This window comes from Sciurus carolinensis, chromosome 3, assembly GCF_902686445.1.
Source record: "Sciurus carolinensis chromosome 3, mSciCar1.2, whole genome shotgun sequence".
Classification (NCBI taxonomy): Eukaryota; Metazoa; Chordata; class Mammalia; order Rodentia; family Sciuridae; genus Sciurus; species Sciurus carolinensis.
Window position 1 is genome coordinate 155621847 of NC_062215.1, and position 27539 is coordinate 155649385.

Here is a 27539-nt window from a genome sequence, read left to right on the forward strand (position 1 = left end):
CACTCTGGGTCCAAACAGCTCACCACGCAGCTCCTCCCCAGGCAGCCGCCCGGAGCCCCAGCGGCTGCTCAGCCGCCTCCTCTACGATGATCCCAGTTGTCCGTGTTTACCGCTCCAGTGGGGGGAGGGGCGTCTCGCCGAGCAACTCCACTTCACAAATTCCCTGCGTTCCGGGGCTACCGCCCCATCCGGGACGCCTCCCCAACAGGAGAGACTCACCCGGCAGCTTTGAGTTGGTCCCAAGTCTCTCACTATCTCCTCTTTTGAATCCTGCGTCCTGGAGCAGCGTGAAATGCAGCCGCCCTCTAGTCCGCCATCTTGGCCCCCCCTTTATTTGTTCTTTTTAAATATACACGACAGTAGAGTGTATTTTGGCATATTGTACATACATGGAGTATAACTTACTCTAATTAGGATCCTATTCTTGTGGTTTTACATGATGTGGAGTTACACTGGTCATGTATTCAAATACCAGGGTAGGAAATTTGTGTCTGATTAATTCTACTGTCCTTCCTGTTCCCTCCCCCTCCCTTCCCTTCATTCCCCTTTGTCTAATCCAATAGTCTTCTATTCTTCTCCACAGCCTCCCTTGTTGTGGGTTAGCATTACATATCAGAGAGAGCATTCAGCCTTTGGTTTTTGGGGACTGACTTATTTCACTTAGTGTGATCGTCTCCAACTTCTATCCTACTGGCAAATGCCATCATTTCATTCTTCCTTATGAGTAATATTCCATTGCATATATGTGCCACATTTTTATTTTTTTAATTTTTAAAAATTTTTAGACTGCATTTTGAGTCATTGTACACAAATGGGGTACATCTTTTTGTTTCTATGGTTGTACATGATGTAGATTCATACCATTTGTATAATCATACATGTACATAGGGTAATGATGTCTGTCTCATTCCACATTTGTCACATTTTCTTTATGCATTCATCCGTTGAAGGGTACCTGGATTGGTTCCATAGCTTAGCTATTGTGAATTCAGCTGCTATAAACAATGATGTGAATGTGTCACTATAATATGCTGATTTTAAGTCCTTTGGGTATAGAACAAGGAGTGGGATAGCTTGGTCAAATGGTGGTTTCATTCCAAGTTTTCTGAGAAATCTCTACACTGCTTTCCATAATGGTTGCACCAGTTTGCATTCCTACCAGCAATGTATGAGTCAACCTTTTCCCCACACCCTCTCCAGCATTTTCTGTTACCTGCATTCTTGATAATTGCCATTCTGACTGTAGTGAGGTGAACATCAGCATTCTTCTGTCACCCTAAACACTGTTCAGGAACACCTTTCACTCTCATGGATTCTTATACCTTTTAGAGTGATGACTTATAATTATCCCCTCCTGCTCAAATCTGTAAAATTAGAGTCCTACTGGATATCCTTCCTCACACACTCCAAACTTATCATAATAGATGATGGAAAACCCTGACTCCACACCTATCCATGGACTGGTTACTCCCATAGCACACATCTGATACCCTGAAGATCATTCCCCTGTCCTTACAAAGCAGTCATTAGCTGGTGCTATATCTGAGAACACAAAGTTTGTAAGAAGAAGAGAAAGCAAGGAAGATGATTTCAGTTACAGTGCTGCTCCTGTAACACTGCTCTTTGTAAAATTTACATTGCTTCACAGAGGTCATCTACTGGATCTCCTTCATTGCTTCTTTTCCTCAACCCCAGAAGAAATTAATCTCTTCAAAACAAATACCTCTAATGCAGCAAAGCACAATAGTGCAGGGATGGAAATAAAATATTTGGTTGGTGGATCATTAGGAGTAAAAGTGACAGAACACTCCCATTCTCTCCCTACCCTTGACTTGTGAATCTGTGCATCCTGGTTATGGTGGAAGCAGCACAATGGACAGTTACTTCTCCAGCGCATTTATGGTATCCTGAGGATATTACCATAACCATGCAAAGTACTGAGGTGGTGCCAGGTGGTGCCACATCTGTGGAATAAAGATTTGTGTATTTCAATAGAAAGATCAAGGGCAAGAGCAGAGAAATAAGGATTGGAGAATAATAGGCAGAAACATATGGAAAATGCTTCCTGTGTATGCAAGAAATGGTGCTGGCTTGGACTAGGAGTGAAGATGAAGAGAAATAAAAGCATAGAGTCCTTTTATTGTTGGATCTAGGGAATTTTCATATTGGGAATAACTATCTATAGGTGGTATGACTGACTGACTTTTTCTACTGTATCATTTGCTGCTGTGTGCACATATTAAAACATCACTCTGAACTCCATTAATATCTACAATTAATACCTGTTAATCAAAAATATATGCAACTAATGCATGGGAATCAAAAGTAAAATTTAACAATACAAAAGGGAGGTTAGGTGGGAAACACAATGAATTTTGTTTGAAGTTGTTTCTGAGATGTTTATGAAATATCCAATTATAGATGTTAGATAACATCTGGGATTATGCTTTTAGCATTCAGAATGTATAAATTGTATAATTATCAGCATGTATTCAGTGTTTAATTCATGGAACTAGATAAATGCACTGAAGATTACAGATAGAAGAAAGAAGATGTCTAGATATGGAATCTTGGGACGTTCCATATTTAGAAGTTTTCAGAAAAGGAGTGGAAATTAGAAGGGAGATCAGTCGAGTAAAGAGTCAAGGGAAAGGAGGTGGAGAGGGAAAGGACAGATACCTAGCAGTGATATTGACCAAATTATGTCATTGTATTGTGTGCATATGTGGATATGTGACAACAAATCCTACATGATTATACGTGCACCACTCATACATGATTATAAGCACCAATGAAGAATATGGGCAAAAAAAGGAGTTACAAGCAAAGAAAACTCAGCTAGACAAAAACTAGGAAAATATGATGTCCTGGAAACCAAGGAAATATAGTATTTAAAAAGAAGGGTATACTCCAAGATGCTCATTATTTTCATAGAATAGTTTTGATCAGAGAGAGGTGGACATAGATTTGGTGAGATTTGCTCTCACTAACACTGAAGTAAGCATCCATATGTATACCTGCTTCAAAAATAATAATACTAATCTATGAAAGTATCTTATTAAATTGATGGGCAAGCCAACTCTAGTACTTTTTTTCCCAGGGAATGTCTATGTATTTTGGTCCATTTATTGCTCTTTTTAACTTAAGATATTATTAATATTGAAGAATCTCTGTTTTTATAAGATTTTATATACAAGGTTATAAAACAGTCATCATGGTATATTTGAGAATGTCATTATGTGTTTATTTCATTCACAAAGATTTGATAGATTGATGAAACCTGTCTGTATGAAATTATGGAGATATTTTGTTCTTTTCTGTACAGTTTTGATGGGAAAATAAATCAACAGAAATATATGAAGCACTTTCTGGCAACAAGAATTAAAATGGGAAATAAAAATTTGTCTTCAAATATGTTTGTGGAGGAAATTACAGCAGAAAAAGTTGATCACCTATGTAATATCTATTATCCACCCAGCATTTGTTAATTGTCCCTACTGATAATGGTGTCAATCAGAATAATTTATTTTTCAGTCTTCCTTGCAGATATGTGTGTTCACATGCTAAGATCTTGTCAATTCTGTATGTGTGAAATTTGATGGGAGGGGTTTCTTGGAAAAGTCATTAATTGGATTTAAGGATTTGGGCTCCTGTTTATCCTCTTCTTTTTCCTTTCTGACTGAGATGCTATCATGATTATCAGACCTCTAGAAATCATCTTGGACCATTAGGCTATCTCCAGTGTACTGAAGACAGAGAAGGATAAAAGGAGCCTTGTTTCAGATAACCACATAGCTACCATATTTGGCATGTGCTTCCTGTCTCAAATCTTTTGAATCTTTTGAATGTGAAGAACATAGTAATTAATCCAGTGGATTCTCTGTTTCTAGCAGTCAGACAAATTATGAACTAAGAAATACATCAAAACTAATCTGAGTTGACATTGATTTGGCCATATGAGAAAATGTTAATGGGTCCTAATTTGGATTAGGTTATATCAGAAATAGCCTCTGAAACAAAGATTTGAGTCCTAATAATTAATTTGGAAAGTAATCTCCATATTCTTAAAGATTAAGATCAATCTAAGAAATTGTGGAAGTGAGATAAGAAAGGAAATGGTGTCATGAAAAGAACTTCAAAATGCTGTAGGATACTGCTGTAGTAATTGGTGTTCTACCCAGTCAGGTACCACTGAGATGCTATGTAGAAGCCACCACCCAAATTCCTCGAGTGTGTGAGAACTGGGAGATTTATCTAATGACTTCTGTTCATCATTGCTTAAGAACTTCTCTTTAGCACACTCACTACATGGTACTTCTAGCCTTTCCCTGTCATGGACTAAGAACACTTTGTGGCCAGAAGTGTTCAAGAAGGGAGTTTCAAAGGTCTGCATTAGAAAGGCGCAGGTATTTGGGTAGTGTATGGGAAGAGGTTTCCAGCAAAGAACCAAAAATGCCTGCCAAAGCTACTCTCGCACCAGCCAAAGTTATTGCTCTACAAACAAAATTTATTGCATGAGCAGAAATAGCCAGTCAGAATTTCTAAAAGAAAGAAAGGTAGTAGTGGTAATGATAATAACAAAACAACAGAGAAAGAGCAGGAGGAGGAGGAAGAAAAAGAGAGACCGCTGGGATAAATTTCACTTTCTGCTGATACTTTTTAGTGAGGCTGTAACTGTCACTTAGTATCTTTCTTCTTTCCTATAGTTTTAGACTTTCATCAGACTCAGAAAGTACTTCCTTGTGGTCTGGGCTGCTCGTTTGTGGAGAAGTCGAGTGGTCTCCAAGGTTCTGGTCTTCTGTTCTCAGGGTTCCTATTGGGCCACAGTTGCTGAACTTGCACATTCGCAGTCACTGGACATGGAACACCAGAGTGTCATGGCAATTCTCCTGAGCCTTAAATTGCTCCTTCATGACATCAGTAAGCAAAATAACACCCTAAAATTTGAAGAATATAAATATTGGGAACATAAAATTGCCTTCTGAAGTTTCAGACACAGAAGGGAAATCTTGGACAGTTATTTCCTATTTCATAATTTTCTCGCAGTAAAAAGCAACCTATTTAAGCTGAGTGTGGTGGTACATGCCTGTAATCTCAGCAACTCAGGAGGCTGAGGCAGGAGGATCATGAGTTCAAAGCCAGCCTCAGCAAAAGCTAGGCGCTGAGCAACTCAGCAAGACTCTGTCTCTAATAAAATATTTAAAAAGGGCTGGGGATGTGGCTTGGTGGTTAAGTGCCCCTGGGTTCAATCCCTGGTACAAAAAAAAAAAAAACTATTTGATCATAATATACTGATTTCTATGTAGAATACTTTAATACTGTCACATCTAAGTTTAAGAAAAACTGTACTATAATTCAATGAACATACTGTTTTTTGTAATAAGTTATGGTGTTAAGAATCCTTTCTTTTTGTGATTTGGGCTTAGTTCCCTCTAGCCACCAGGTCTATTGTAAGAAAAACCTTCACCATTTCTCTGTTAAAGTAGACAAATATGTATGAGGTCTCTTTCTCTGTTATTTGAAAAAGTATGTGTAAAATTAGTGCCATTTCTAAATCATTTGGGAGAATTCACCAAAAATTCTTCTAGATGTAACTCTTCAATTTGGGAAAGTTTTTACTACAGATTCAATTTATTTATTATGAGTATATTTTCTGCGGCTTCTGTCATCAGTTGGGTAAGTCCAGTTTTCAAGGAATTTGCCTTTATCATTTACATTTTTAATAATCTTTTAACCCCCCAAAAGAAAATTGCTTGCAAATAGATGTCTAATGGAGGTAGGAGAGGCTCTGCATCATTTCCAGTTTGTGGTGAAGTCAGCATCTTTGCAAATGGCACCTGCAGGGAACACTCACTTAAAGGATTAGAAAGAATATGTCATGAGCCCTAAATCTATTCGTTTTTTGGTTAAATATAAAAAGTATCTTAATTAAAATTTAAACAAAAACCCATTTGCTGAGTAGAAATTTTCTGTTTGCATAAAGTTGACAAAATTCTGGCATCCCTTAAAATCAAATGACAAATTGACCTCATTAAAGTGCAATCATGAATTGGTTTCTTGAAATCATTTGTATACTTTCACCTCTTAAAATATAGAATCTCAGTCAAATGTATGAAAACTATAATTCCATTCCCTAAAATGTATACAGATAGCTATCATGCATAACAAAATATTCAAAAAAATTTTTTTTGTGTGCTGAGTATGATGCTTTCTTTAATTTCCATTACTTTACTATAGTGATGGGATTTTTAAAGGGAAAACAACTGGTCTGAATTGAATTACTCATAGAAAACCACAGGGAGTAACTGTGGATAAAATGAATTGATTTAATTCTAACCAAGTTGACATAAGAGCTGTTTTCAACTCTGGAGATGACTGAGTAGCAATTGCCTTCTGAGATCATTCACTCGTTAACACCTGTTGGCACCCTGCAGAAATATCAGAGTGAATCATCATGGCATAGTTACATCAGTGGAATGACTGATGGATAGGTAGGAGGCAGGGGGAAGGTTAGGAAAAACTTGTAGCAATGCAAAAGTGTATTCTGGGGCTTTCCTTCACTCATAGAAATTTAAAGTAGAAAAAGGAAGGGGAAAAATACTTCTGTAGATTCAGAGATTCTTCATTTTCCACTTGAAAGATAATTCCAGAGTTCTTAATTTGTAGAGAGATTCTTTCCATCCTTCAAAAATGTTCCATCCTGGGACCTAAGAACAAAACTGCAACCGAGATGTTCTTGTGAGTCAAAACTTTGACAGAAGAGAGCGAAGACGTTACAGATACATTCAATACAGTAATGGAAATTAAAAACAAAAAACAAGATCTGAAAACCCCTATAAATAAATCAGGTCATAATGATCATATCTTCTCAGAATCCTTTATTTTTGTGATTTGTCCTTAGTACCCTCTGCTAACCAGGTCTGTTATAAGAAAAGCCTTCATCATTTCTCTTTTAGTCTGACTTGTTTTTGGTTGTACATAGAACTGACTAATAAGAAGCATTTAATTCAGACTTGCTTCTTCCCAAAGCCTTTGTGAATAAGTGGTTGTTCTCTTGGGTCAAAATTATGGATACTCTTGGCCTCTTGTTTGCATAATTGCTTGATTCCTTGCCAGATTTGTTAAACATAAAGCATTTCTGTGTTCATCTTGTGCAGACTTTGTGGACATGCAACATGGAATGCCTGTCAACTTGCTTCTAGACTGAAATCCAGGGCAGGGACAGGTGGTTCAGGAAGTCTTTCAGGAGCGATCCTTCAGTAAGAACTTGAGGAGGGCCTTTCAGGAGGCTCCTTCATAAATGGAAATTCCTTAGGGTTGCAGTCATCTTCTTGAAAACCAATTTAACTCAGGTTTCTAATTTGTGTTTGAACTCTGTTCATCTCACTTAAATTCTTTCTTTTCCAAAAGTTCATGTAGAGTAAATGCTTCCTGTTATAATCAGGCTCTATGAATTCTGCTGGGTAGCTACTTATGGGATATGCACTTGATTTGTTTAGCTTTGAGCCTGTTGGTAACCATTGGAAGAATGAAAGGTCAGAAAACAACGTCCTTGTAATCTTATTGATATTAATGTTTCCTGAGTTAATTATCACCACCCAATTATCACATTGCCATCTAATTTGTTTCCAAATAAACAGGCTCTTACTTTTTCTTTTTCCTGAGTTGTACAGCTTATAAACTGCAACTGTGAGTCACAAGCTCTGGGTAGAAGGGAGATAGCAACTGACCAAAGAAATCAAACTAACAGGTTCACTATTTTTTTTTTTTTTTTTTTTTGAGGGGGTAAATGGGAAATTGAATTCAGGGGCACTCGACCACTGAGCCACATCTCTAGCCCTATTTTGTATTTTATTTAGAAACAGAGTCTCACTGAGTTGCTTAGTGCCTCACTTTTGCTGAGGCTGGCTTTGAACTCAAGATCCTCTTGCCTCAGCCTCCCCAGCTGCTGGGATTATAGGCCTGTGCCACAGTGTGCCTGACTACATGTTAACCTTTAAAAAAATTCCCGTTATTAGGATACAGTAAACTTTATTCTGGAAAAAAGAATGAAGCTAAAATGAAACTATTGTTTTTAATTTACTTTCATGTTTGGTTCAAAGACATACTAAGGAAACCCACAAAATCTGATATTTGATACATGTACAGTTGCAATGACAGTCGGATCTGGATATATAATCACACAAATAATATGAAAGTTGTAAGTGCTTTCTTCAAAGAAAGTCATACCAACCAACTTCCTTGCAAGTGACAAGATAATGTTTCACACTGACTTGTTTGTGTGTATATTCTGATCTTACTGTAATACTTCTCTTTACCTTGTGGGAGAGTTACTTACACAAGCACAGTAAATAACTTGTGGAGGCCTACCCCATCCCTTCTACCAGTTGATCTTTCCTGAAAACTTGTGTCATTTGGAGATCCTTTAGGATTTCTAAAGGGATCCATGGCATAGGCAGCAGAATATTTTGATATGACTTATGTGAAATACTTCTAAAACATTTATTTTAAGGCTGAAGCACCATGTACATGTTGATGGGAAATATCTAGAGAAGACTGTTATGACAAATTATAGAACTAATGGATCCAAGTAGCAGCTCAGAGCAGCTAGTAGCATCAATGGTCGAGAAAAGAAGACTGAACAAATCATGAGATTGAAAGCCTAGAGGTATTTCCAAGGTCCAGAATTTTAAGCCTGAATTCATGAGAACAGGCTCCTTGGCAAAATATGGTCATGCATTTAACATCATTAACAATAATAAAAAATAAATAAATAAATAAAACATTTACTTTAATTCACTTTAATTTCTTATGAAACTATTAGAATCAATAAAATTAGTTTTTTTCAGACAAGATACAAACTTGAGAAAATGTGCCTTAAGACAGTCAGGTGGTTGAAGTTTTCTTACTCAAGGCAAAAAGGGTGAGACCTCAGAGTGAGAATGATGCTTGAGTATACAAAAGTCGACTCCCCTGTTCCTATATGTTAAGTGCTTGAGATTCATCAATCCCATCCTTACAACAAGAAAAAAAATTAGACTAACTGAAAATCAGTGCATTTTTTTTGGACTTCTCAGAGAATTGAGGTCTACATACACATAGACATTTGGAGAAGCTGAATCAATGAAATTTGCTTATCAAAAGCAGAAGCTGCTGGAGCCATAACTGATAGACAGTGATATGATCTCATATAATTCTCAAAACTATCTTATTGACTGATAGTAGTATTATCCCCATATCACAAAGGAGACTGGTTTCCCAGATGTTAAATAATGCACTCAAGGTCATAACTGTAGGATGTTAATTCAGATTTTCCAGATTTTGGTGCTGTGCTGGTAACTGATAAACTCCCATTAACAACCAGCTATGGGGACTGGGGAAGTATGTGAAGTATGATTTACGCATTTCCGTTTTTTCCTGATGTGAAAACTTCCACATGGCTTATTTCAAGCTGCTAGAGTTGTCCCTGAACACAGTGCCCCACAGCCAGGGTAGCTGAAGGCTCATGTGTGCTCCAGGGAAGGTAGAAGAAGGGCAACCACAGCAGGATTTCCATTCAGGTTTTAAAAGGATAGTTATTTTTATAAACTGTCTTGTTAAAAAAATAAAGACAAAGCAAAAATACTTCATTTGCTCATACAGTTGTTTTTGAAATTTATAAAAATACATACTAGGTATGAATTTTATTAAGATTGTTTTTAATGTGCAGTTTGGCACCAGACCCTTCAGAACGGCTGTGTAAAGAAGTATGACACACACTGCTGACGGCATCAAGACACAGGAGAGCACGGATGGCTTAGAGCATGAGCTCTGACACACTACTGCCATAGGGGACAAGGGACCTGCCACATGGCACCTAGGAGGACTTGATGCTCAGTTCTCTCCCCTGCCTCAGACACTGAGATTGGAGCATGGTTTGTGATGGGCTCATACATACTGGTTTCTCTTCATCCTAGTCCACTTGGTGTTTAAACACAAACATATATAACAAGTTTCAGTGTCAGTATAGATCAAGCAATCACATAATAGAGATACGATTTAAATATGACTTCATAAGGCCTTATGAATTACATAAGTAAAACCTTACATGTAATAGTTTCCAAGCAGTGACTTGCATATTTCCAATGTTATTCCTAGAATATCTTTTGAAATTTGCAGGTTGGACAGACCAATGTAATAGAGGAGAGAAAAACATTCTAAAGATGTTGTAGTTTGGATATAGTTGTATGCTAGAAGCTTGGTCCCTAGTGCAGCAGTGTTGTGGTGGGGGAGGCTTAAGGAGGTGAGGCCTAGTGCAAGGGAATTAGGTCATGAGGACACCACCCTCGGCATGTAGTGATGCAGGTCCTGAGGAGTGCATTAGTTCCCACAAGAACCAGTTGTGAAAATACGAGTAAACCTTGAATCTCTCTTGCTTTCTGTCTCACCAAATGATCTCTTGTACATGCCCTCCTGCATGTGATGCTACTCTTCCTCATGGTGTTGATTAAGGCTCACAAGATGCTATGCACATGCTCTTGAATGTTCAAAGTTATGAGCTAAATAAACCTCTTTTCCTCATAAAGTACCCAGTCTCAAGTGTTTTGTTATAGCAACATGAAATGGAATAGCACAAGAAGTAAGAAATATTCTAAGTCCTAAAACCAAGTTCTAATTCCTAGCTCAGCATACTTTTTTAATAGAACATTAAAGCCAACCTAAACAATGAATCAAAATGCAGTCTGTAAAAAATAAAAATAAATAAATAAATAACAAAGTCAGGGTTTGCAGGGGAGGAACATACTTGCTGAAATACATTTATGATTCAGTCACATTTTAGGTTAGGAATAAAAATGTATCATTGCCTTTTAAGTAACCATTTCTTCAGATTTTATCTGTGGGTGTAATTTCTCTTCTAAATGGAAGTTCTTTCCAAATGTGAAGGAATCAAGCCTCATTTACTAAATAGAAATTTCATCTCATAAAAAATAAGTTTTATGGAGAAAAAATCAATCTACCATAAAATAAAAAATCCTTCTATGGGTGTTTATAGTTGTTGCTGTTCTGTTTTATGATGAAGCATAGGTGCAACAGAAATAATAACATACTCTTCACCTTGCTTTAATTTGAGTTCATATTAAGCCAGCTGCTAGGATATTTGTCATGAGATAGAGCAGAAAATGATTAATTGCCAACTGAGAACACCAATTTTAAGTTTTTTAAAGAGTTCAGATAAGAAAAAGAGATCTTCAGGCTGTGGTGGTCTGGGAAGCTTTATCTCAGGTCCACATGGCAGTTGGTTGTCAGCAACACTAGCAGTGTGCCCTAGTGAAGGAAACTGAGGGAATTACTACAGAAATTGGTTTAATTTAACCCCCAAAGGCTTAAATAGGATGCATTTGGGAGTATTTAGCAATTTTGCTACAAATGGAAAGTAAAAATAGTATTGCACAATATCCAGGATATTTTTAAATAGTCCAAGACATATTAGAATGTAATTCATCTCAGAAAAAAATGCATACATTATGTGAAGATGAAAAATATTCAGGATTTTAGCATTAAATGTTAAAATTAATACATTTTAATATGAGGCACAACACTTAGGATTGCTAAATACAATAGCTTCTATGAGAGTTACCTAACGAGGTAAAATTATATCAGTGACTCTTAACCTGCATCCCTTTGAGTCTGCCTGTTCAAGAGATATGAATTCTCTTTCTAGAAAAAGGATTGTAAATACACACGTAAAATTTTCTTTCATTCAATGTTGGGGTTCATTGTTCTATTAAGGCTCACCAACATTTTAGGTTTAGGATCCTGGCTTTTCACAGAAATTTACACTGTAATTAATAGAATTTGAGCTAATATTCAACATTACAAATTATATCTTGGCTCTTGGGTGTCACCTCCTAAATCTTGTCTCATAAAAGCAGAGATCAGATGAGGCACTGGGAAGTCTGTTCAGCTTTTTATTATAAGTCTTACTAAGGAATTTTCACACATTAGTTATTATAAGAAAGGGGGAATGCTGGGCCTGGTAAAACTAGCTCAAATGCATTTATAGAGGTTTTTAAATTAATCTTTTTTTATTTTATTTTTTGGTCTCTTCATTTCTTCCTGTACATTCCAAATACCATCTGGAGTCATTAATATATCTTCCTCCTCTGTGCTATTGTTGTCAATTATATTCCTAAAGGTTATAGGCCCAACAATAAAACATTTTGATATTACTTTGTGCAATCGCTTTTAAAAATAATTAAGAGAAGAAAAAAGTGAATTAGGAAAGTAAAACTTTTTATCATTATCCATACAATAATTGAGGCTCTGTTTTGTTTTGTATGGCTTTGTCTGGTTTGGTTTGGATCCACCTCACCAGTTTAGATCATTTTCCTCGGTACAAAGAAATTCCAATAGTACCTATTTTAAGTCTACTAGTAACAGAATATCTCAGGTTTTGTTTATCTAGGAATGATTTTGTTCTTACTTCCACTTTTGAAAGTGTTTTTTCTGGATATGCAAGTCTTGTTGGACAGTTTTCTTCTTTCAGCATCTTGAGTTTTTCATTCCCCTGCTGACCACCCTCCACTGTATCTTCTGAAAAGTCAACTGTTAATCTTACTGTAGTTCCCTTCTGCAAAATGACATAAATTTTCTTTTGTATCCTTCAAGATTTTATCCTCATTGACTTGAAATTTTTCATTATGGTATATTCGGGTGTGATTCTTTTGTGTTCCTACTTAGAGTTCACTAAAACTGTAAACTTTTTAGATACATAGTGTTTTTCATCAGATTTAGGAAGTTTACAATCATTATTTGATCATGTTTTCTATCTCTTTATCTCTCTTCTCATTCCAATAGTCCCATTGTATGTGTAAGAGTGTTTAATGGTATCTTATATTTCTTTAAGACTGTTTATTTTTCTCTATTCTATTTTCTTTCTGTCCTTTTAGAGTGTATTACCCCTATTGATCTGTCTTCAACAAGTTTACCACCTCCGCTTTCTGTCAACACAAATCTATTGTTCTATCCCTCCAATGAATATTTCATTTTGATTATTATACTTGTGAACTACAGAATCCCTATATGATTCTTTAGAAAAATAGTTTCTCTTTATTGATAGTTTATATTAAATGAGTCATTTATTTTGAGCCTTGCTTTAATATTTTATACATGATTTATCTTAGGTCTTTGAACACATGGGAAATCTAGGATGAAAACAATCAGAGGCCCAATGTTCCTTTTTTAAAAAACTGCTATTTTTGATCATTCCAAAAAATCTTTTTTTTTTCATATGAAAAGTAATACTGAGAGTTTTACACAAAAGATGGAGGAACACTTTACTTAAATCAGACATTTTTCCAATGCTTTCCACAGACACTTTTGTTCTCTTATGTACGTGAAAGACTCCATATTTTGTCTCATTGTGTGCCTTCCTCTTCACTATCAGATTCTACATTAAAGGAGCAGAAATAAATTTGCTATGCAAAAATAATGCACACTGGTTGCTTTTAGCTATCTGTTTTTCTATCCTTATCTTTTACTTTTAGTTCTCTATTTGTAAAGTAAGCAGACCTGATGAGTCATAATCTATTAGAAATAGCAAAAATGGTGAGTCATTCCTCTGGAGCTGTATCATAGGTGTTTAACTCACATAAAGCATTTAACCTGTGATTTTCCCATAACTGTTAAAGGTAACATAGTCTTTTATTTCCACAAATCCACTTGACATTAATATTATATGGGAAAAATTGCAACAGATTATTCACAGCAGTATTCCTACATGCTTAGTGCCTTTTTAATACTTTTTTTTAATTTTTAAAATTAATTTTAATTAATACATAAAGACAAAAATTGAACACAATGAGACACCAAGTGATAATCAGGATATCTATTCAAACATTTATTCTAGCTTTTCAAGATTTATATTCAAACTTTTATTTTAGCTTTTGAAATTTGTAGTACACAGTCACTATCTATAGTCACCCTACTGTGCAAGAACATACTAGAACTTTTTGTTCCTACCTAACTGCAACTTAGTACCCATTAGTCAACCTTTCCTCAAACCTTCCCTACTCTCCCAGCTTCTGCTAACCACCATTCTACTCTCACCTTTCACATATGAGTGAGGTTAGGCAGTATTTATCTTTCTGTGCTTGGCTTCTCTCTTTTAACACAATGATCTCAAGTTCCATCTATGTTGTCCCCAATGACAGAGTTTTTATTCTTTTTTATGACTAAATTTATTCCATTGTGTATATGTATCACATTTTCTGAATATACAGTGTGATAAATTTCGCTATGTCTTAAATGTTTAATTTGAGTTCAATATTAAATGTTAACTTATTCTCGGACTGAGGATACTACTCAGAATATTGCTTGGAAGAAATTTGCAGTCTAGAGAGGGAGACAGGTCAACACAGGTTACAACAAAGGATAAGTAGCTCTGAAATACTAATCATTCTGTCTCTCCCTTTCTATAATGCTGAGTTTCTTGCCATTACAACAGTCCCTCATACTGGACACTCTAATTTTCAAAGAAACAGGTCAAGCATTTGCAGAGGACATCTGGTGATATTGTCTGCCAAAAATTCCTTTTCCTTTCTCTGGTGTCTATTCATTGCTGCCTGAGAAGTCCTGTTCTGTACGTGTTCCTACCATGGGTATTCACACAACCAAAGACGGGTGAATTTGAAACTTATTTGGCATTTTCTGACAAAGCCATTAAGAAAAAAGCTCAGTTTCATAGAAATGATAATTGATAGATATGTGAGAGCCTAGACTTCCTGGGCACCCTCTGCCACCCAGAGAAGAGACCTTGCCTGAAAAATGACATGACCTCATGTTAAGCAGAGAACCACACACTTGTTGGTCCTCCTTGAACCTTCATTCCCAGCCAAATCTGAAGCTAGCTCCCTCCTTTAGATTTTCTTCTTACTAAAACTAACTTCTTATTTTAAGATTCAATTTGGATTTTAATTTTTTAAATGAAAAAGTTTTAATTAATACAGTATTGTAAAAGGTTTTTGTGAATGTTCCGATTCCTTCTTGTCTCAGCTTGGAATGCTATAACAAAATGTCATGAAGTACGGCCTATGAACAACAGAAATTTATTTCTTACAGTCCTGGGGACTAGAAGTCCCTGATCAGAGTGCCAGCATGGTCCCGGCTCTGATAAGGGCTCTCTTCTGGGATCCAGACTGTCAACTTCTCCTTGTATCTTTACAAGGCAGAAAGAGTGAAATATTTCCCTGATTCATACTTATAAGGGCATGGATCCCATTCATGAGTTCCATACTGATGCCCTAATTATCACCCAAAGGTCCCACATCTATTACCATCATGTTGAGGATTAGATTTCAACTCCTGAATTTTGAAGGGACATATGCAGTCCATAACCTGGTACCCCTCACCCCACAAAGTGTATGTCCCTGTCACGTGCAAAGTACGTTCATTCCATCCCAAATGACCCCCAAGTCTTACTTTACTCATTCCAGCATCAACTCTAAAGTCCAAAGCCTCATCAAATGTCATCTAGATCAGATGTGGGTGAGACTGGACATATGATTCATCCTGAAGTAAGTTTCTCTCCAGTTGTACACCTGTGAAACTGAACAAGGTTTCCTGTTGTGAAATACCAACAGCAGGATGGGCACAGAGAAGACATCACCATTCCAGATGGTAGACATAGAAAAGAGAGAAGAGGAATGGATTCCCAGCTAAATCCTAAACCTAATGGGGTGAACTCCATTAAACCATAAACCTAGAGCATATCCTCTTGGATGCCAAGCTCAGCCTTCCAGGAGCAGCGGAGTGGTGGCCCCACCTTCTGGACACAATGGGTGGTAGTTCCCTTCCTCCAACTCTGACCAGTCTCTCACTCCAACATCTTTCAGGTGGGGGTTAAACCCCCAAACTTAGAAATTCCCTCAATTGTAATATTCAACTTTATCACTCTTAAGTTCAAGTTTTCACAAAAACTAGAATAGGAACAAAATTCAAATTCTTGGACATTTATAACTAGGATTGCTATTACTCCATTGTCCAATAACATGCTCCTCACTTCCACCTGAAACCTTATCAGATAGGCCTTTCCCATCCATATTTCTACCAACATTCTGAATATGATTATTTATGTATTCTCTATTAAAACAGCACCTTTTTCTGTAGCTCTCTTTCCTCTCTGATCCCTCATCAGAATTGCCTTTAAAATTCTCTTAGCAACTGTTCTGGTTCCATTTAACACGCTTCTCAAAATTCTTCCAGCTTCTATTCATCACCCAGTTCCAAAGTCACTCCCACATTTTTAGGTACTTGTTATAGTAGTACCTTACTTCTCAGTACTGGTTTGCCTTAATTCAAGCTACTCTAACAAAACACCATAAGCTAGGTGACTTATAAACAACAGAAATAAATTTTTCCCATTTCTGGAGGATGGAGAACTGAGATCAGGGAGAAAAATTTAGTAAATATAGACCAGAACTCAAAGGTTTTATTAGGGTCTAATTATTCTTCCAAGCTACTTCCAGGAAGTAATATGCATATCTGTTTTCAGGAAAATTGAAGAGATACTTGGAGATGTTCACAAATAATTTAATTAGCTATTGAGTCAAAGAAAAAATTGCAAGAGAAGTTAGAAAATATTTGAAACTAAGTGATCATGAAAATATAGCATATCAATATCTATGGAAGCAGCTAAAACAGTGCTTAGAAGGAAATTTATAGCCTAAATTCTTGTATTAAAACAGGAAAATTGAAATATCAATGCTTCCAACATAAAAAATTAAAATGAACAAAATGAGCTAAAAACAAACATAAGACAAAATTAATGTGGGTCTGAGATAAAAATCAATGAAATAGAAAACAGTTGGCAATAGGAAATCTCAGGCCTCAAAAGGCTATTTGAAAAAAAAAAGAAAATTAATGACATTGATAAGATCAAGTCACACTGTTAGGATAAGAGAGAGAATGAGAACAAAGGATCACTCCAGAGTCTTATTTATTATCCATATAAGTCAATATTCTTTCCTCTTGTGGCAAGTGAGACAGAGAACTACCTTGCAGATTTTTTTTTTTTTTTTTTTTTTAATCTATAAGGAATGTGCTGGTGAAGAGAATGTTAAAGGTAGATTTTGGAAAATTTGCAATCATTGTTACAAATATTATTTCACTGTATTTCATAGATTAGGCAACTGTGTACATCTGAATTTGTTTCTATATGTTATCTTTTTTTAATATTTCCAATAACACTGGAAGGTAAATAGAGACTGTAATCCATTAAAGATTAAAGATTGGAAAGTTAAAGAAATACCCAAAGAGTATAACTAATATACCTGAAAGAGGAGTTTGGAGTTTCAGACTCTATTTCAGTGTTCTTTATACTGCTAAAGATATCTCTTCATAGTGAACTTTTATACTTTTTGGAATTTTGGAAGCACTCTTTTTCTTTTCAAATTGTTGGCATGTCATATCTACTTTTACTTTTAAAATATCCTTGTGAGGTTGCTATAAGTTCATGTTCAAATGGTATCAAAATATTCATGAAATATGGAGTTTAAAATTCCATATAACAACAACAACAAAACAATGAAATGTCTACCATTTATTGAGAATATATTGTGTCCCAGGTATTTCCCAAAGGTTTTCTCTATTCTTGACTATAATCCAGAAAGAGTAGTATTCTTGAGATCTGAATGGGAAGCACTAAAAGTTTATATGTAGGACATATTGGTTGATCTGTCCAGTGTCTTTTCTTTTTGGAAAATTACTTGTCCCTAATCATGTGTGTTTACTTGTCAATCTCCTGTCATATGTCATGGGCATTACCATTATATTGTTCGTTCTAACTGACAATGGTTAGACCAAGGATGTGTGCATTACCTGTGTGGGGTCAATTTGATCCCCTCCATAAACTTGATAACTGGTTGCTGCTGGCATGACACAGTTGTCCTGGGTAATGGAAAGAGTCCAAGTGCAGTGAGTGAGATGGAATGAGGCTAATTTGTATAGTTGACACTTAGAGACAAAGAACACGACCTGAGGAGATTCTATTAGCTCTTGGCTTCTATTTTATTTGACTTATGTCATTCGACATTACGTGAACCCTAAGCAAGGTAAGTTGAGATTGTGCCTTCTCCAAATAAAAGACTACCAACTCTGATTTCAGTTTGATTCCAAAGCCCTTCTACTTTCTTCTGAGCCACACTTTCTCCCAGAGACTATTTTACTACCTAATATTTGTCCAAAATAACAACGTAACTATAAACTATTTCTGTTCAGCCACAGAAACTGAGATTTTTTTTTTAAATACTACTTTGGTATGCTTCTAGAGAATGAGTTTTGTGATTTATAAGCTATTAAAAGGTTATCTAAAACTTCTTAAAGATAAATGTTATCTTTGGAGCTTAAAGATATTCCATCTGCCATGATAGCTGGTTTCACTCTATAACTTGTTAAAATGACCTAGAATCATAGATTATTCTGTATTCTGTTTAATATGAAAAAAGTCACACTTTTTAAAAGAAAAATAACAAATTTCTTTTATAGCTTGAATGAAGTATTTAAAACATTCACTTGAATTGGGTCAATGGTTATACAGTCAAAAATGGTCTCATATCTCATTATTTTAGGTAATTAATACCACAAATAATCAGATGTTCTTTCCCCCCATAACCTTTTTAGTGTTTGATTAGGGGGAGGTGTTTGTGTATTTGAGCCTTAGTTTTAACATTTTTTCTTTCCATTGTCAAAATGCTCTGGTAAAAAAAAAAAATCAACCTTTATACTAAAAACATTTTTAAAACTTTTATTCACAATCTAGTTGTGCACAATTGAATTTTTATAGTTTGGTGATAACAAGATGAAGAAATTCATTTTTATGACATAGCAGCAACCCTCAAACTCATATATGTTTACCACTGCTGTGGAGGTTATCTTAAAAGCTTTCAAATTGACACAGGAAAACTGATAGATCAGGAAATGAAGTTCCACATCCTCAACTTCATAGCCTGATTGTCTACAGAATGTTCCTATATGACCTCAAGGTGATTCTATTTTTCCTACCTTGTCTTCACAATCACCCATCCCCTACTTTACAAAATAAAGGCACATCTCTTACACTTCATGGCCAAAGACATGTTAGTTATATGTATTCATAGCAATAAAGTTTTGAGGTATTGTTTTGTGAATTTCATCATCGTAGCATGATTCTTTGAGGTTAAGCAGAGTGAAAAAGTGGGGAATTTTGGTCAGTGTCGGGATTTCTTAATTTTTTTGATATATATAATAGAAAAGTAGAAAGAGGTGACATTAAACAAGATATTCGCTTTTTCAACTCTAACTCATGTAACAAATATTTACTGACTGCCCACATTTAAATTATTCTTGCCATTTGAAATCACAAGTGTTGTTAGTTATGACTCCCAAGTAGATGTAATATCCCTAACTCAAATAAAAACAATTTGCCTTTGCCTCTCACAATTAAAAAATCTTAAATTATGCTTATTTTAATGAATGCATAATTTCGTTTCACTCAGCATTAACATACTATGATTCTGATACTAGTATTGAAAATCAGGATTGGATCCTTGTTCTTCTGGTGTTGAAGAGTAAACCCTGGAGAAATGCTGAGGCAAAAGTAGAAAGTAAATTTTATTTAAGGGAAAGAACAGAGAGGGGAGGTGTGGGGTAGGGAGAGAGACTCCTCTGCAGAGGAACCAGGACCCAGAGCTGCCCCATGGGAGTGGGGGAGTCTTGTCCCTTTATAGATTCCAGGTTTCCTTTCTTCTCATGATCCCTCCTCCCTTTATCTTGCCTAGTGATCAAAAGGCAGGAAAAAGTAGGCCCAGGGGGTAATCCCTTGTGTTGGAAACGGAGATCCCTCTCCTGCCAAGGGGTGTTATCTACCCATTTCCTTTTCTTTGTTAGTCAGCTACCTGTCCTTTGCCCCATCTCAATTGGAGGTAATAGAGCTAACTGGTTCTCTTTATTTAGACAGATTAAACTGGCTTTGAGTTCAAATTTTGGTAAAAATTATCTTGGGTAGGATATATAAAGCATAACAGAATCTTCTAAAATATCTGCTTGCTTAGTTAATAAAGGCTGCCACATCACAGTTTATAACATTAACAGGCTTTTCCATATTAGGTGATTGAAATACAGGACAATAATGATCAAAATTTTCATTGCCTTTTTTATATTAAATAATGAACTTCATATATGAATAATCTTTAAATAGAGAACTTTTTGAAAAAAAATGAGACACAATGAATACTGCCCATTTTCTTTGTCATCCACTACGGTAGTTTTCTGACTGAATGTCCCCCGCCACCGGTGTATCTTCCACACAGAATTGAAAGACTATTTTCTCCCATAGCTTTGTCTTTGTCTTCCACGATCAACCACAGAAGTTTTGCAAGGGCAGAGATTATATCAATTTGGGCAATATATCCCTCCTGCTTTAGCGGAGGTCAGTTTATTTACATAGAAACATTGATCCATCTTCATCTGGTCATCATTATACCGTTATGGGCACTGTTGCACATTGAAGCACATAGATACCAGGCACATGAAGGTATCTCTACACATAAAAGCATGGGCACTTGTAAGGCTCTTCAAACACCATGTATATGGTCCAATCATTGTCACATACAGCTAGCTCATCATTTATGCCTTTGTTACTTTTACAGAAATGAGAGTACATTTTTTTTTTGTCTGAGCATCTCAAATGTCTTTGGAAGGTGAGATATAAACAAATATGAATAATGTCCTACATACATTTCCTGAGACCAAGTACTGAATCTCATTATCAGTATGCTTAGTATAGCTTCTAGCATTGGCAAACCCCACATACTGGATAAATGAAAGAATGAATAATCTATATAAGAACCCCACAGGTATAATGAATGAATGAATGATCTGTATCTTACAAGAACCCCACATATTTGATGAATAACTAAGTTATGTATATATAATAATATATGTATTATTATATATACATATATATATATATATATATATATATATATATATATATTCCCATTGATACTATCATACTATCATGCTGCCATGGCAAATCTAACACCAAATTTCAAGCATTACAAAATAATTTTTCTTAATTTGAAGAGCAGATGATAAAACAGCAAAGTAGCAGTTAGTAAACTTTCCAGAAACAAAGTAATATGTTATTTGGAAAGAACTGAATGTTAAAGAGAAAAAAAGTAAAAAGTCAAAGTATTTACAGAAATTTAACTACAAGATCTTTGCCATTTATCATTAAAGATTTATCATTAAAAGATTTCTTTTAAGTAAGATACTTAATGCTTCTAGACTATAGATGATCAAGACAAATGCAAAATTAAGTAGGTTTCATATTTTTTCCTTCCTTATTGTTTCTGAAATTTCAGCTTCTCACTTCAGAGTAAGGATTTGCCCTGTCCTTGGACAGCATTGCTTATCTCACTTATCAATTAGCAGTAAGTCTTTACTGGAGTCTTCTGAAAGTGCTGGAGAGTGTCCATTAAAATATTATGATCCTTGACCTCATCTTGATTAAAATTAATTATTAGAATAAGATATATCTTATGCTAGAATAATTTTATCAACTAGTTCTTATGCTAGTATTATTTTATCAGTAATTTTATCGTTTAAATAAAACTTTTAAAGAATTAAAGAGGGAACTGAAGTGACAAAAACCTAGAATTTTCCATTAGTCACCCATGTTGATATATTTTTTAACAGACATTTAGAATTCTTCTTAATGTAATTCAATATTTTTTACCTTCCTTTCACCATATAGATTTTTTTAAGCAGAGTCATTAATCTAACACTTTCATTGAATAGACATATCAATGAAATCCATAAACTGGTTCAGTTTAATCAGCAGTTTAAGTCTGAATTTACATGCGCAGGGCTTTGTTTTCTCTGAAATCTAAATGAAGCTGCAGCCAAGATACAGAGCTGCTTTGGGATTCCACGCATTGTAAAGGAAGATGCTCCTTCTGTTATCTCTGCATGACAATACAACTATTAGAAATCAGACTGTTCCGAACTGTCATCAGTGCTCAGGAGGGTTAATCAATTGTGAAGAACCCCAGAGAAATCTTATGGAGGAATTTCAACCACACTGATGTAGAACTCAGTATCATTGGATTAAAAGTAAGTCAGGATTGATAAATTGGAGCAAAACAAGAAAAAAAAATAGCTCCATTAGCTCAATGTACAGTAATGGCTAGAATGTAATGAAGGATGTTTCTCTGAGCTTCTACTAAAGAGATCTTTGTATGCTTTCTCTCTATTCATGTAGGTAAGTGGAAGAGTTAGGCTCTTATTGAATTCCAAAGTTTCTCAGTTCAAAATGCATCCTCAGGATGTCAAGGAACCCATCTGTTGATTTTTTTTTTTTTTAAATCTCAAGCTCAGAACATTGAATTCTTTAAAAAAAAATTTTTTTTTTGTACCATGATTGAACCCGGGGCTGTTTATCACTGAACTATATCTCCAGCCCTTTTAAATTTTTTATTCTGAGACAGGCCCTCACTAAGTTGCTGAGACTGGTCTTGAACTTGATCATCCTGCCTCTACTTTTTGAGTTGCTGGTGCCATCGTGCCCAGCTGAATAAATTCTTGAAAAACAAAGAACTTTTAACTCATATTCAACTGTGTTGCTACATTATACATTGTGGAATGATCAGATAATCAGAATAATGAGCATATTCATCACCCCAGTTTTATATCATTTCTTTGTGGTAAGAATCACAAAATCCTTCCTTTTACCTATTTTAAAATATATAACACAGTATATATAAATGTATAAAATATCACATTGTACCCCATGAATATATAAATTATCATTTGTCAAAATAAAATTTTAAGAAGTTCAACTTCTTTAGCAACTATAACAATTAAGCAAAAGAAAAATTTAAAAATATTTTGGTTTTCATATCTATGAAAAAGAATCAATAGAAATGGTCATGATTAAAATGTAGGCATTGTCAAAGTTCTAAAACCATAAGATAATAAATGACTTAGACCAATTTCTGTTTTAAAAATTAAGACAAAAACTATCGATTCATTTAAGAAATGGAGTTATACTCGTGATCTTCCTATTGTCTACTTCTTTTCTTGAGTTTTAAAATTATTCCCTCAAAGTACAGCAAACCCCTCATTTGTCTGGTCTTCTAAGACATCTTTTAAATTTTTTCATATTCACTTTCTTGCATAAATATTAAAACACAGTATCCTGTCTCAATAAAAGCTCACAGAGATGTGAAGTGCATGCTAACTCCTCCAAAACTGAAAAATTACTTCTATTTCTTATAAGAATGTTGAATAAGTTTACTCAAACTAACTCTTCCAATGAAACACCACCAACAACAACTAAAATTAATGTTTCAGCATGCTTCAAAAGAATCAAACAGAAGTAAATCAAAAATGTTACATCCCTACTCAACAGCACATCAGGCATAAAAATTGAAGGACAATGGAATGTCTCTTCTTGACCTAGGAAATAAATCTAATGGGAGGTAAGACTGAAGTTGGCTCCACATACAAGCATCTTAGTAGGAGGCACATGGAATAATTCTGTAACTTTCTCAGTAAACCCTATACACTCTGACATGAACCTGAAATTAAAGACTCACTCTAAGGCCTATACGATTGTGTTCTTGTACCAGTATCAGTTTATCTCCTAGTTGTGAGCAAAATAATCTTTTCTTATATGAGAAGAGATTCCACCAAAGGGTATTCTGAGTCAAAAGTGTTTATCCAAGCTTGATTGCCTACTTAGCATGACAGATTCTTATACCACAGTCATAGAAGAGGTGAGGTGCTTATACAAAACGGGCAGCCAATCTAGATATCTTCAATGTCGTTCACCAAATAAAAAGTATTTCTAACAGCACTGTGGTATTTATTGAACCATCTAGATAGAATTAGAGATATTTGAAGTGCTTTTCAAAACAGGCTCTGAAGTGCCTAATTAGAGTCTTTTTTAGATATTTTCACACCCCTTGTGGAGAGTGGTTTTATAATTAAGGTAACAAATATTAACAAATATTCACTAACCATACCTGGCATATATTAAAACAAATTTATTCACACAAGTGCATGCACACACAATACACACACACACACACACACACACACACACCACACCAGTCCCATATTGGAAAGATCTCAAGGGCATTCTTGAAAACTTTCTAAACTCTACTGGAAGACAACAAGCACATCACCTGCTGGTGGTAGAACGGAAGCATAATTGCCATTGTCATGATTGACCTTTGCCTGCCAAAATTCTTCCATCATTCTTTGTTTTAAATATATCATTTTAATGATTTTAAAGTAGAAAATTTGGTGTCTTTTAATATGTTCACAATGTGGTGTAGCTATTATGACTATCTCATTCCAGGATATTTTCACCACCCTCAAAGAAACACCTCCTCAGTAGTAGCCACTCTTCATTCTCCCATCCTCAGTCCCTGAGAACTACTCATCTGCTTTTTCTATGAATTTGACTATTTTGAACATTTCATATAAAGGGAACCATATATTACAGTCTTTTGTTTCTGCCTTTTTTTAAAACAGTATCGTGTTTTTGAAGTCCATTTATGTTCTAGTGTGCATCAGTATTAAATTGTTTTAACATATATAAATAATATATAATATATATTAAAATAATATTTATATATTAATATATATGAATAATATTTCATTGAATAAAAACACATATATTTATATATATAATTTTTAAATTTATAAACACACACACATACACACTACAATTGTTTTATCTGGCACATTTGGCTTATTAAGGCCTTTTGGGTTGTTTCTACCTCTTGGTTATTATAAACACTGTTGCGGTGAACATTTGTGTGTGTGCGTGTGTGTGTGTGGTTGTTGGGTCACATGGTAACTCTATGTTTAGCTTTAAAGTTTTAAATTAAGACAAATGAATCCTCCCACCTTTGTTCTTCCCTTGAAATTTCACTTGACTTTAAGATTAACATTTCTATTGCTCCAAAAAGGCAGGGAAATTAGGGTTTTTTTGTTCATTTGTTTGTTTTTTACTATGCGAAGGGAGGGAAAAAGAAAGTACTGGGAATGAAATGAAATTATGTCCATGTATGAGTATGTCAAGCAAACCCCACTGTTATGTATAATTATAAAGTACCAATAATAGCATTTTTTTAAGTTCTCTTTTTTTCTTGCTATAATTCAATATGTTGTCCTCTTGCTTTTCAAACATTTAAAAAATTTATCCTAAAGAATATAATTTTCAAGTGGTACTAGGGTTTAATTGTAAATCTAGACTGATGTAAATCTAGATTTGATATAACTAAGATTGCTGTGCTATTTTCTATTCTACATTCCTTGAGAATTTTTAACCTATGCAAAAAATTGGCAGGCGATAATACCTGCTATGGCATGGCACTATTGAACAGATTTTGGTTAGTTCTGTGTTTTAGCCAAGCTGGGGTATGTTCTTTCAGCTCTCTTCTTTTTTATTGGCAGGCAGTATGAGTTAATCTTATCTATAGACTCCCAACTCTTAGAAGACCTTTTGATTCTGTCCTTATTTCAGTGGTCATTGTTTTACATAGACTAACACTATCATATTGATCTCTAGCTTGATAAATTGTTAATGCTCTTTGAAAACACCTGCAAGTATATTGTATATTTATAAATTGATAGTTTCATATTTTAATTTTATTTTTCTTAATAAACTAGCAGTTCAAATTTAACATTACAAAAATTGAGCACATGACTTCCGTTATTGCAGTTGTTGAATCTAGACCAAATACTGTTTGTGAGTTTTCTGGTCTACTTTTAATCATATTTTGTTTGAATTTTTCAGTCATTGCTAATCTAACTTTACCGTAAAGGCAGTGGTTTCTCTTCCTCCTCCTCTTTCTCTTCTTTCTCCTCCTCCTCCTCTTCCTCCTCCTCCTCCTTCTTCTTCTTCTCTTTTTCATAGTTGTTTTACTTTTCTTTTTCCTATCCTGCTTCTTTAGTAATTTTCTTGTCCAAAGCACCCTAATCAATTGTAATAGTTGATATTCTATGAACCTGTCTTCTAACCTAACCATTTTAGAATGTGGTTTATTTTTTCCTGAAAATTCTGTAGAGAAGAAAGCTCATTTAAAACATCAGATATAGCTGAAAAGAGAGTGAGAGAGAGGGAACAAAAAGAAGATTGGTTTTAAAAGATTAAAAAAATATTTGAAAGAGACAACCAGGAGTTAAAATTCTGTTCTGAGGCTTCAACATACCAATTAAAGAAACTGATATTGAGTGTTAAGTATTGTATCTCTTACTTTTTAATAAAGGTCAGCTTAAACACATTGATTAATTGGTTTTAAGTTTAAATTCCCTGCGAAGGTTGTTATTATTCTAAGAAAATATGTTTTATTATCATGTGCTAAGAAAATCTTAATAGTTAGAACTACAGTGCACATTTATTTACTCAGCGAAAATACTTCTAGAAAGAGGCAGAAACCTTCAGAGAGGCAAACCCATTCAAACAAAAAAGCGGTGCAACTGTGGTTTTGTAACTGAGTAAACTAGGGAATAGTGTCCCTGGTTTCCCAAACAACAAAGGTTAGGAAGGGGTCTTACAATCAATAGCTTGACTACTGTTGATCCTGGAATACAAACCAGGAAAAGTGACTTTCTTTCACAAACTGGAAACAAAGAGTGGTTTCATGAAATAGGGTGTGTGACCCAGGAAAAGTTTGACCAGTAGAGTTTTTATGTACTGTCAGCATTTGAATGGACTTCCAATTATTAGGCCTCAGGAACAGTATATTTTTAATAGGAGACCAACAGGACTTAGGTCTTCATAATTCCATAATTCTCTTTGGATCATTACATTATATTGTTTGAGCTCAGAAAATGGTACCCCCCAAACTGCTGCTTTGATACTCAATGACCTTAGAACCTACCTCAGAATGAAGGTCCCTCAGACCTTCCTTGTTTCTTTCCTTCTCAGTGCAGACAGAGCATTCCTTCAGTCTCCTTATCTACCTGACCAGATTCGTCAAAAGAGGAACATGATTGCCTTTAGTCTCATTATTGAAAATTGTAGAATATCATGCTAAGTGAAATAAGCCAATCCCAAAAAACCAAAGGCAGCATGTTTTCCCTGATACTTGGATGATGATATAAAATGGGGGTGGGCGAGTGGGGGGTGAGAGAAGAATGGAGGAACTTTAGATTACATAGAGGGAAATGAGAGGAAAGAGGGCAGGGGTATGAAAAATGGTGGAGTGAGACAGACATCATTACCCTATGTACATGTATGATTACACAAATGGTATGAATTTATGTCATGCACAACCATAGAAATGAAAAGTTGTACCCCATTTGTATACAATGAATCAAAATGCAGTCTGTAGAAACAAAATAAAAAGAATAGTGAGTGGGAAATACTTCAGTATGTAATTCTAAATGAAAAAGGCATAGTATAAACTTTATGTATCATATAAAAAAATTGTTACCCAGAGAAGACTAAATTTATATCATAGGAAGAAAGACTGTAGTCTGGCAACACACCTAGGCAAATTTTT